Consider the following 12,065-nt stretch of genomic DNA (forward strand, 5'->3'; position numbering starts at 1 on the left):
TCAATAGCAAACATGCACATCCTACACTGAGCAGCCTGAAATGTCTTCTCTTAGTGATCAGCTGCAAATAAGAAGGTGTGAAAACTCTGACCAAGCAGAGTGTTGTTAAAATAGTACAGCTGAGTGGAAAGAGGAAGCGGTTAGAGTTAACACGGTCAGCTGTTGCAAAGTTATCATAAAAGCTCCAGAAACAACAAGAAATCTGCTTGCCCCAGTTGATATCTATATATTGTTATGTTATCAGACAAATATACACCATCACTAACCTTTGCACTACATTTAACGAAGTGAAAAAGTGATATCATTGGACTTGACAAGCAGAGCAAAGAAAAAGTCTTATAGAGAGGTGCGTTGGATCAGAAACTGAAAGAACTATCGATGCTTTGGTCCTCAGACCATCATCAGGTAAGAATCTAATTAAACACTTATTTACAAAATGGACTGAACTAATTCTGCCAAAATAAAGGTGTTTTAGGAGGACAGCGGTTAATTCCGACCCAGGATGCTTTTATGCACTTATAAGGAAACATGAAGTCATTTTAACACCTTCAAGTCTCTGGTACATCATCAGAGCTCATGTTTCATGGCTCACTCTCAATACGGGACTACTTTAAACAGTCAAACCTCAAACGACATCCTCAGACTTTACTGTAATGTTTCTTGTGTCATTAACAACAGGGTAAAGGAAGCAGAATATTGCTATAAACCATTTCAGTTCCTCATTTATCTTCAAATTATTTTCACGCTTCCAAACGTTATTTTATGTAGAGCAATTTATAAGAATTTCTTTTAAATATAGTATAATGTTCAAAAAGCAGTGTAGCTAAAGTTTTCAACTCTTTATTCTTTTTAGAAAACTAATCTACAATCAGAGGATTGGTTTGTCTTTTGTCAGAGATATCAACATCAGTAGTAAATAAAGGCCAGCAAAGTGCGTGCACGTTCACATGTACGCGCATGATGCGCATAACAGTCGTGCACGTGAATACATTTTTGGATTAATAAAAAATAATTTATCAAAATTTAATTAATCAAAAATTTATTTAAAAATAATAATTAATAAAAAAAAGAGTAAAAATGAATAATAAAAATTTAAAAATAAATAAATAAATAAAGATTGGGAGGTCATAGCAAGGTTGAACAACAAAGAGATGGAGATGTGAAAATGGGTACTTAGACAAGTATTTGTACTTATCCTCTGTTAGCGGTGGTGTGGGGGTCGATCACCAAAAGGTGAAGACGGGTGTGAAAAGGGGGGTTTGTGTATACGGGATGTCCGGTGTTATCCTCTAAAAGAGGATGTTTGGGAGTGGCTTTAGCAATCGGTTGTATATATATAGCGGGCTAGTTTTTTGACTTACATCTGACCGAGAGCGTGGAACAGTGTGACTGAATGATTTTTTGGGTGAATCCGTATTGGACTTAGCTATCTTTGTGCAGAACAACAGCGCCATCTTTGCAGCATTGCAATCATGGACGTCGCAGGTAATCAATTGGGAGTAATGACTCCAAAACAACGCATAATTGTAGATCCTGTTGCAATAAGTATGGCTCCCAGAAAGAAGACTCCCCCAACAACATTGGCTGATTTTCTGGACCGAAAGGCCTGGACGCCTCAGTTTGAATGGGTGGTGGAAGATTTTAGAATGTCGGGATTCTTGTTTGAGCAAGGAACAGTTCATCTTTATACAAGAGATCGTGATGAAATTTTTCTTTGTGAAAGCACACCGTACATTAGTTTTTCAGCCAAAGACTGGAATTACTTCAGAAACAAAGTCTGTAAAGATATGAGTGCTTCAAAAGGAGTCTATACCACACAATGGTGCGGGTCTGTGCTTGGAGAGCTCTACCGTGTAGCTCTACCCAGAACATCTACATCTTTTTTAGATCATGCAAGGATGTTTCTATCATTCAAAAGGCAAGGAAGGGAAACCCAGAGCAGCAAAAAGGCTACCCCATCACGTCTAAAGAGTGGGAGACGTGGTTCAGCACCGGCTTTGTGGTACAGTGGGGAGAATGGGATAGAACCCTTGAAATCTTCTCACACATTGATAAATTATTCAGATGGTATAAACCTTATGTTAGCTATGTAGGGATCAAAAGAAAACTTTTTGGTCCTGAGGACAAGCAAGATGAACAACAAACAACACCGCAGACAACCTCAAAGACCTCCACGACGGGGCTGACGGTGACATTGTTCTAATTAAAATGTTTTGTGCAGGTACGAGGACATGTGCAGTGGGTGAGGGTCTATGGAGCAGCCCTAAATATTTTCCAGTACTACAGGATGATGTCGTCGATAACTCATGGGTGGATGACTATGGCAAAGAACTGGGGAAAATAAATTTAACATTTCTCATTCCTGAAGAAAAAGCGGAGGAGGAGCCGTTTAAGGGTGCCTGTTTGGACACTCTGGACTGTTGCGACAAAGACACATCTCCTAACACTGCTGCTAGTGGTATTATACAGGTAACCGTAGCTTATTATGTGACACAGATAGGATACTATGTTGTTCCATGGCGTACCATGGTGCAAAGGACAGCGGATAAATAGCAAATGTTTTTCCTGTGAATGATAATAAGTTTCATATGGGTCATGTGTTTTGTTTTTGTACTTTTAGCATTGATTTGTGTGTTTTAATGCTAACCACAAAACAACATGTCGATGTTGCTGATGAGATGTATTGCTTAACTGAATCTTTGGTTTGTAAAAACATAGGTGCTTGTACTGATTTTCTGAAAAGTGTATACTTGTAATCATTGCTGACGGATTTGTTGCGTATGTCGTTGGAAATAAAATACTTGAACACAGACGTTGAAGCATCAGTCTTTGTAACAAAGATCATGGAGGAGGTGATAAGAAATATATACTATGCGACAGAAAACACGGGCAAGCAAAAACTTAAAAAGGCCATGTTTGACACTACTGGAGTTCGGTACGCAGATTCAGACGTAGAAAATTGGCTCATGAAGCAAGATGCCTATACTCTACACACAAGGTTTTAGTGAATTCAATAGATTGGCAATTCCAGATAGATCTAGTTGACATGTCCGCTTATTCTGCTGAAAATGATGGGGTACGCTATTTGTTAACGTGTATAGATTTGTTTTCAAAAGACGCATGCGGTGCGTTGTTTAAAAAATAAGAGTGGTAAATGCGTCACAGCATCCTTAAAAGATATCTTAACTGAAGGAAGAATCCCACATAAAATTCAAACAGAAGAGGGAAATTTTTTTTAAACAAAATTCATTCAGCTACCTTAGCAGCTTCCAAACACACGTATAAAATGGATACAGAGGATTTATTTGTCACCCTGCCCAGCAACTCGTCTGCATTATTTTACCTGAGCAATACAATAGCAAACTTTACAACAAAACTATCCAAGCATTTACACTTTAAATCAGCATATGCGGTGGGTTTGATAGAAATACAATATCCAAAAACATGGAAATCGTTTTCATCAGAAGACTCAAAATCTGTTGTGTTTGATAAAAAATCGAACAAGAGGGTAGTTCTATCAGCGACACAGGGATTCTATACAACAATGTCACAGATAATAGCTGAACTAAACAGTTGTTGTTTATCTGAAAACGACATGGGTCACATTGAGCTTGATTACAACAACATTACCAACAGAGTAAGAATTTTACCAACAAGAGAAGTAGAATTAAAGTTTCAAGGAAAACTTGCACAAATGTTGGGATTTATCCCCGGAGCGGCTTTTAAAACTCACGAGGGAATTGCAACATTTACATCTCAGCCACGAACTAACACAGTGTTGACACAGATGCAGTATTTGGCGCCACATCCTGCCGATGTTAACGTAGGGATGTATAATATATTTGTTTATACCGATGTTGTTAATCATCAAACGGTAGGGGATAGTTACGTCCCTCTTTTAAGAATAGTACATATATCGGGTCCAAACAATCCATATGATCACAAATACTTATGACAGACCACACTACCTGAGGCTCTGCAAAACACACATTGATAGTATCGAGATTTCTCTCAAGACAGATCAGAATCAACATATCCCTTTTACGTACGGCAAAGTGATAATAAAGCTACACTTTCGACCCGTAAAATATCGGTATTAGACAAGGAGCAAACATGTACCATCCACATGCTCACAAGGCAGACAAGTACGCTGCATATTATACAGCCCAAGCGGGTGGTGATTTGCCTCAGAACTCAGTATGGTGCAGGGTTAGGGGGTATCTTTAGGGGATTGTTTAGATTATCAATCCTCTTATTCAAGAAAGGATTTACATTTGTTGCCCCTCATTTAAAGACATCTGCTAAAAACATAGCTACAGATGTTATTACTAACCTCATGAACAGACGTCAAGAGGGGTCGTTTATAGTGACCGTGGCTCCCCGACCAATAAAACGACCTCCTGGGAAAAGAGGGAGTTCCCCACCAAAGAGGCTTAGCCGAACAACAAATAAGAAGACCCTACCCTGGATGTACAATATTGTCACAGGTTGACATATCGTTGGGGGACCGACTCATAATGCAATCATCAAACACATATCCTTACAGGGGTATAATAGAGTGCCTTTTGAACTACGGAAAGGACGCTCTGCAGACACAGTTTGGATATGGACTATTTTGCATGGATACAGCAGGTCATATGGACGAGGCGACGGCTGGAGGACGCAATGAGGGACTAGTTAAAAGAATGGAGTACACAAAAGGCGGCCGCGTAGTGGAGCTAATATCCCCTTTACATTCTGACTTGTTTTTTCAAGACACGTTAATGATAAATGGAGTAGACCTCAAGATAAAATTCATAAGATATAAAAACTAATTTTGCTTAATGCGCAACACTGTAGACAACTGTCGGGTTAACATTATGTCAGCAAGCCTGTTTGTAAAGAAAGTCACCGTATCTACGGCTGTTAAGCCAGCGCACGCTAAGGCATTAACGCATGGCAACATTAAATATCCCATAGACAGAGTGTGTCTTAAAAATTTTAGCGTCCCAACGGGCACTCGTGTTTGTAATCAAGAAAATGTATTCTTGGGACAAATACCTAAATTTATTGCAGTAGGATTTGTAGATCATGAGGCATTTACAGGTAGTTATGCGTGTAATCCATTTAACCATTATAATATACAGTTTTTATGTTTATACGTTGACGGCCAACAATATCCATCAAAACCCTTTCAACCCAACTTTACCAGAGGGAATGCCATCAGGGAGTTTCATCAATTGTACTCGGCAACTGCAAAGTATCTTAAAAACAATGCTATGGCCATAACCCGCGACGAGTTTTGTAATGGATATAGTCTGTTCTTTTTTAACCTGAGCCCTGATGAAGGAAGCAGAGACCATGTCGCTCATTAAAAATGGTAGCGTTAGAGGCTCGTTTTAGAAATCCGCTTCAACGCACAATAAATTCGGTCATTTACGCCACATATGATTCTATAATTGAGATATCATCAAGAAGACAGGTTGTCATTGACTTTTTCTAACTTTAACAAATGATAGTATGAATACGATAGAACTGTCAAAAGTACTTGATAAGGTAGTGAAGCAAGGCGTCTTTCTTGGAGTATTTGCTAGTGACCAGCTTCCTAAATCAGTTATTAAAAAGAGAGTCATGTTGGAGGTAAACACAGACCCCTCCCACCTGGGAGGACAACACTGGGTAGCTATCTATATTGACCAGCAGGGTGTGGGATCATTCTTTGACAGTTTTGGGAACTCTCCGATATACTCACATTTTCCTGAATCCTTTTCTGTCTTTCTCAACAGTAATTGTAAATCCACGCAACATTCTGTTAGACAAGTGCAAGATGTGGATTCTGTAGTGTGCGGTCAGCATTGTGTGTTTTTCTTTACCATATGGATAGAGGATTATCTTATGACAATGTAATGACTAAATATAGTAATAAATGGTCATGCAATGATTTTATGGTGTGCAAATTTGTGGAAAAAATACGACCCTCGGTTGTATGTGGTCAAAATAATGCAGAATGTAACCAGCGTGTCCAAATATCAGATTCTTTTAAGTGTGTATAATAATATTAGAAGTTGTGTGCCATTCATTATCAAAATGATTTATAGATTGAAACATGTACAACAATGTTTGTTGTTATTATGGTGATATATATAAAACACTGAAATGATAAAGTTATGTCGCTATGTATTTATTTAAAACCAGTAACGATATACAATTAATCCAATCACTCAATGCATTTTAGGAGATACAAAGGGACTTGTTTCATTGTTTGCTAATCGATGCTCTCTGGTAACAAGAGGTGTAGATGGCAGTCCAGTAATAAGAGGAGAAGATTCTCCAGAAGTCTTTCGCTTAATCTCGTCAATTTTTCTTTTGACCTGTTGATTTGGTACAACTGATGAAGGTATATTCAATATAGCCAACGACTGCAGATATTCATCCCAACCTGTAGGTCTCTGACTGTCAGACATGTTGTGAGAAGCAGTTACTCCTCTTATCAAATCATACACATGAGACCCTTTAATAACATTACCATTAAACACAAACTCCCCACGTTCAGTCCATGCAGATATGTTTTTTGAGGAGGACATTTTATCCAAAATATGCGGTGCTTTATTCCTGCTGTTTTTTGGCATGTTTGTTAAATCTTCTTCAAAAACAAAATCTCTTCCTGCGTGATTCTTCTGCTCTAAAGACTGAAAATCCTCAGCGACCGGCATTTACAAAGTTAGTGTGTTCTGGTCTTTTTCTCCTTGTTTTACCATGGTGAGAAATCTGCAATGCGATGGAATATTTTTTTTGCTTTTTCATGAAGATCTTCAGTCTTTTGATCCAGAATGTCTTTTATAGTACAATCCAGGTCATTTTTAACAGTTTCTTGAAGTAGACTTGTGTGCCGGAGTTCTTCTTAAAAGATCAAGCTGTTGTTTAGGTACCAGAAACATTTTTTGTGCATACTCCATAGTCATCTAAGTTTGTCTTGAACCAATAAGACTCGTTATAAAAGTCACAGCAATACTCAGGAGGGGGAGAAGAAAACCGCCAGACTGTTTAAGCAACGTCTTCTTTTTCTTTGAAGCGCAAACCTTTTTATTGGCAAGCAGTCTAATCCCCGCCTTCTTCTTTTTAAATTTTTGATTCTGTGTTATTTAAAGGAATTTTACCTTTTAAAACATAGTAAGCTATTTCGCATAACGATACCAAAAGGTCTGGTGATGCAGATTTAATAATATTCACTCTCTGAGATGGAGATGCTCCGTGCATAGTTTGCAGTAAAGACAGGTTTCTTTTAATGCAATCAGACATGTTTATTTACTTTCTCTTAGGCACATACATAACAGGCAGGTCTGAAAGCAAGTCGGTTCTTAGTCTGAAATCATCAGGTGTCTTAGCTTTAAAATCAATTAACCGTAAGGAATACTCGTGGCATCCTCGAAACAATCCATAAAAAAGACTTCCCAGGAAACATTTGTCTAGCCATTAGTGTGATGGAAATTTGATATTTTACTGTGTTTACTGTTTTACCCTGCATGCTTCATCAGAATAGACCAGTGTTTCACTGTGTGGTATTTGATTATTTTATTATGTTACAGCTAGGTGAAGTTTCCCATGGGAAAGATGCTCGTTAGAGAGTTTTCTTATCAGACTGTCAGCTGGTCCCGACTCCCTTCCTCTCCTGGATAGCTGCGTAATACCCTTACAGTATAAAGTCACCTGCTTCTTCACTGGCTCTTTGTCTTACACTCTGCAGAATGTTCGCACTCTGTATGTTTGTCTGACCCTTTGCAAAGAATAAAACCCTTAAAAGACGTCTAGATTGGAATCTTTATTTCAGAAGACTCACTAAAAGACAAATTTCCATTACATTAGCATGACTTGGTATTTATCTCTGGGATTTTTAAACAAAACTAGATAATTGGTATTCAGATTAATAGAACGGCTAACTTTGCCTTGAAAAAACAAATTCTGAACTAGGTATAAACAACTTAAATTTCTATGATGCACATTTTATAAACACATTTTGGACCTCAGTGTTATTGCTAGCATCACTTATTAAATCATCAATAATCAACAAATTGTTTTTTATCTAAAGGCAACAATGTATCATCACATAAAGAAGATGGCAATCCTTCAACAAAATTCACATTTCCAATTTTCAATAACTGATCGCCAACACGAAAAAATCTGTTTTGAAATGAGCTTATCGGGATTTTCAACCAACATTTTCACAAAATATGTTTTACCACTGTTTGAAGGACCTGACACAATTAGACTAAAAGGATGTTGTAGTCTAAAATCAAAACCATCAGTCTCCCTAATAGCCCTGGTATGGTAAAGTTCTCAGGTCAGGAAAAACTCTGCCTATCATGTACACGACCTGAAGTCTTGAGGCTAATGTTTTATTTTTTAGTTTCGAAAGCCTTTTTATTTCTCAGATACTTAAATTGTCTCCTATTGTTAGGATAGTAGATAGGGTGATGTCTATCTCAGCTTAAATCCCACAATATCCGACGCTCTGTGTTGCAGTATAAAACTGGAAAATGGTATGGATGTGATGTGCTTGTCATGGAAAATAACACTATTTCAATGTTGTTTACAACAAGTCGCAAGCTATTTCTTTTAACTCATCGCCATCGTTGTGAGTGGACTGTTTTTGCTCAACCTAAATACATGCTTGAGCCTCTTCTCCTATGGTGCAAAAGCGCATGCATTTGAAATATTTGTTACTGAGAGTTTTAAAACAAGAACGATAAATAAACACTAGCGCACGCATTTGCAAACATCATGTGAGAGACATCTGTTTTGTGTTCTCACGCATAATTCCGTCCCTCTCACTAACTATAGGCTACTGTTTGCTCCTTGTAAGATAAAAAACGGATTTACCCCGTGTCTGATATTACGTTGATCAGACGGATGTTAGGTTTTCTACATTCAAGATTCGCTCTTTCAGCGCCTGCTTTCAACAGGTTGATGGGCGCATTACTCTCTCCCTCCATGAGAAACTTCGCAGAAATCATACACAACACATTAAGGATGGATCACTAGAAAACATGTCTATATGATGTGGGGTACGTATCCTATTCTTGCACCTGTCACAGCTATAATATCAACCCCGTAATAATATGCATAACGATTGACGTCCTGGAGAGCCTTATGTTTTGGTCTCCTCATGCATATTCAGTTTAAAACAAGAACGATAAATAATCACACGCGTTTGTAAACATCTTGTGAGAGCCATCAGTTTTGTGTTATATGACAGTTTAACCACTGAGTTAAATCTCGTTGTGTAGCTCCTCTGTCAGAGTTTGCATCCTTTTCTTCCCACAGTCAGTAAGTATTAATATTAATTCCACTGACCAATTATAGACAGTTGTAAGCGTTTGAATGGATCGGATATGGCGCTTCCTCATATAGGTCACATTTCAAGTTGATTATGATTTATAAAGGGAACAAGCTTACAAGGGTATGCATGGTTTTATAAGTATGAATATTTTTTATGGCGTAAGCCATTTTGTCTTTTGGACACTTTTAGCGAGGTTTCTGGGCATGTTTTTATAATTGAGACCCCTGTTCTGCATCACCCACAGGTCTTTACAGCCCCCCTGCTGCCATGGCAGAGTTAGACGGCGACGAATATACAACCGCGGTCGCAAGTTCATGTCAAACCGACAGCGGTCTAGCTGTGATCCCAGCCTATTCTCCCACACACATCTGAATCATTTTTTGTTACTGAGAGTTTAAAACAAACATAAAATAACACTAGTCTATTTCATTGTTGTTTTCATCGTCATGTTGTTAAGTGAGTGGATTGTTTGTTAAACCTAAATAAATGTTTAAACACAGAATGGTTAGAATATAATGTTTTTTAATTGGTATCTGTCAATCCTATGGCAGTTTACTATTGAAACCGTGAGTGAAGGGGCAGTTGAGTTTGACTGGGCTGGTGACCGGACAAAGCAATGACAAGTTACTGTATATTACTCTTACGGTTAATTTTCAACTGGTTTGTTAAAGCACGATCTTTATGTTGTTAGCCAATATGTGCTGCAGATAAGCTCTCGGAAAGCGATGTTACATTGGCTCAGATATGTTGTCATAGTACTGTAGCCCCTATGGTGGGCGTTGTTAAATAAAAAAACCAGTAAACAGCGCTGGGTGCATGATACTTTCTGAGCAACTAATCATTCTTGATGTGTAGAGCTAGACATGTGATTGCACCGCTGTGGCCCCAGTGGTGGGCGATATGAAAAGATAAACCCCAGAAAACAACAGAAGTCAAGCATAATCAACAACATACCTCCACCCCAGAAAACACTTCAATCTCACACAAATAACAACTCACCACCAAGAAAGCAAGACCCTCTGCAATAATATGCTATACTTTAATTAATTTATTTGTATATAGATAATGTCATGAATTTCATAGGCTCCTTAATGTTTGTGAAGCACATATGGATTATAATGCATTATACTTTAATTATTTATTTTTTGTAATATCCTGAATCTCATAGGATTCTTAAATGTTAGTGATGTGAAAATTCAAAATATAAAAATATAATGGAATATAAGTAGTAAGGCTCTCAGTCATTCTGTATTTTTTTCAGATATGTTTTCTCCTGTAGATCAACTTTCCTTTTTAGGCTGATATCCCTGGTGAGTCAACACACATGTAGACATGATTTAGTCTGCGCTCCTTTTGTCTCTTTTCTTGGGGAAGAGACTTCTTTAAATGTGTATGTTGTCCCTTTTTCACCTCAAAGACAAATTTATTTATTTCTATTAATTTATAAACCCAGGGTCTTTAACAGCATGCCAACCAGGCCTGGTTTGTATTTGTTTTCCCTCCTCCTTTCGCCCTGCCCCTGTGTTTTCTCTTTAGGTGCTAAGCGGGTGATTGGCATGCACCTGTGCAGCCAGGCCAATCTGCACATTGGCCATCTGATGAGGAAGGTGGCCAAAAGGGAGACATAAAAGGAGCAGCCCAGAGGCATTCACACTCTCTCACCTTCTTAAACCTCATAATAAAGCCTGCTGTTTTGTAGCAGCAGCATGATTGTTAGCCACCACATTTCTTTGTCAATTGTTTAACCTTTTCTTTTTGGAATAAACTTTGATTTGCTGAGTTCAAATATCCATGACTCCTTTACGTTGCCTCCCTTGAGCATGGGTCGTAACATCATGTGTTTCAGCACGTTTTCTGCTTACGTTCAAAACTTTCTGCACATTTAAAATCCATCCCAAAAAACTGTGTTCTGACACTTCAAAAATAAAGTTGTAATAGTATCTCTAAAAAATCTACCTGTCTTACTCTGCTGTGCATAACCTATATGTTATTGCTCTGCTGATAATGGTACAGTGCCTTGCGAAAGTATTCGGTCCCCTTGAGCTTTTCGACCTTTTGCCACATTTCAGGCTTCAAACATAAAGATATAAAACTGTAATTTTTTGTGAAGAATCAACAACAAGTGGGACACAATTATGAAGTGGACGAAATTTATTGGATATTTCAAACCTTTTTAACAAATAAAAAACTGAAAAATTGGGCGTGCAAAATTATTCAGCCCCTTTGCTTTCAGTGCAGCAAACTCTCTCCAGAAGTTCAGTGAGGATCTCTGAATGATCCAATGTTGACCTAAATGACTAATGATGATAAATAGAATCCACCTGTGTGAAATCAAGTCTCCGTATAAATGCACCTGCTCTGTGATAGTCTCAGAGGTCCGTTTAAAGCGCAGAGAGCATCATGAAGCGCAAGGAACACACCAGGCAGGTCCGAGACACTGTTGTGGAGAAGTTTAAAGCCAGATTTGGATACAAAAAGATTTCCCAAGCTTTAAACATCCCAAGGAGCACTGTGCAAGCGATAATATTGAAATGGAAGGAGTATCAGACCACTGCAAATCCCATGATCACTCTGGATGAACTGCAGAGATCTACAGCTGAGGTGGGAGACTCTGTCCATAGGACAACAATCAGTCGTATACTGCACAAATATGGCCTTTATGGAAGAGTGGCGAGAAGAAAGCCATTTCTTAAAGATATCCATAAAAAGTCTTGTTTAAAGTTTGCCACAAGCCACCTGGGAGACACAC

Source organism: Micropterus dolomieu, linkage group LG19 (assembly GCF_021292245.1).
Source record: "Micropterus dolomieu isolate WLL.071019.BEF.003 ecotype Adirondacks linkage group LG19, ASM2129224v1, whole genome shotgun sequence".
Taxonomy (NCBI): Eukaryota; Metazoa; Chordata; class Actinopteri; order Centrarchiformes; family Centrarchidae; genus Micropterus; species Micropterus dolomieu.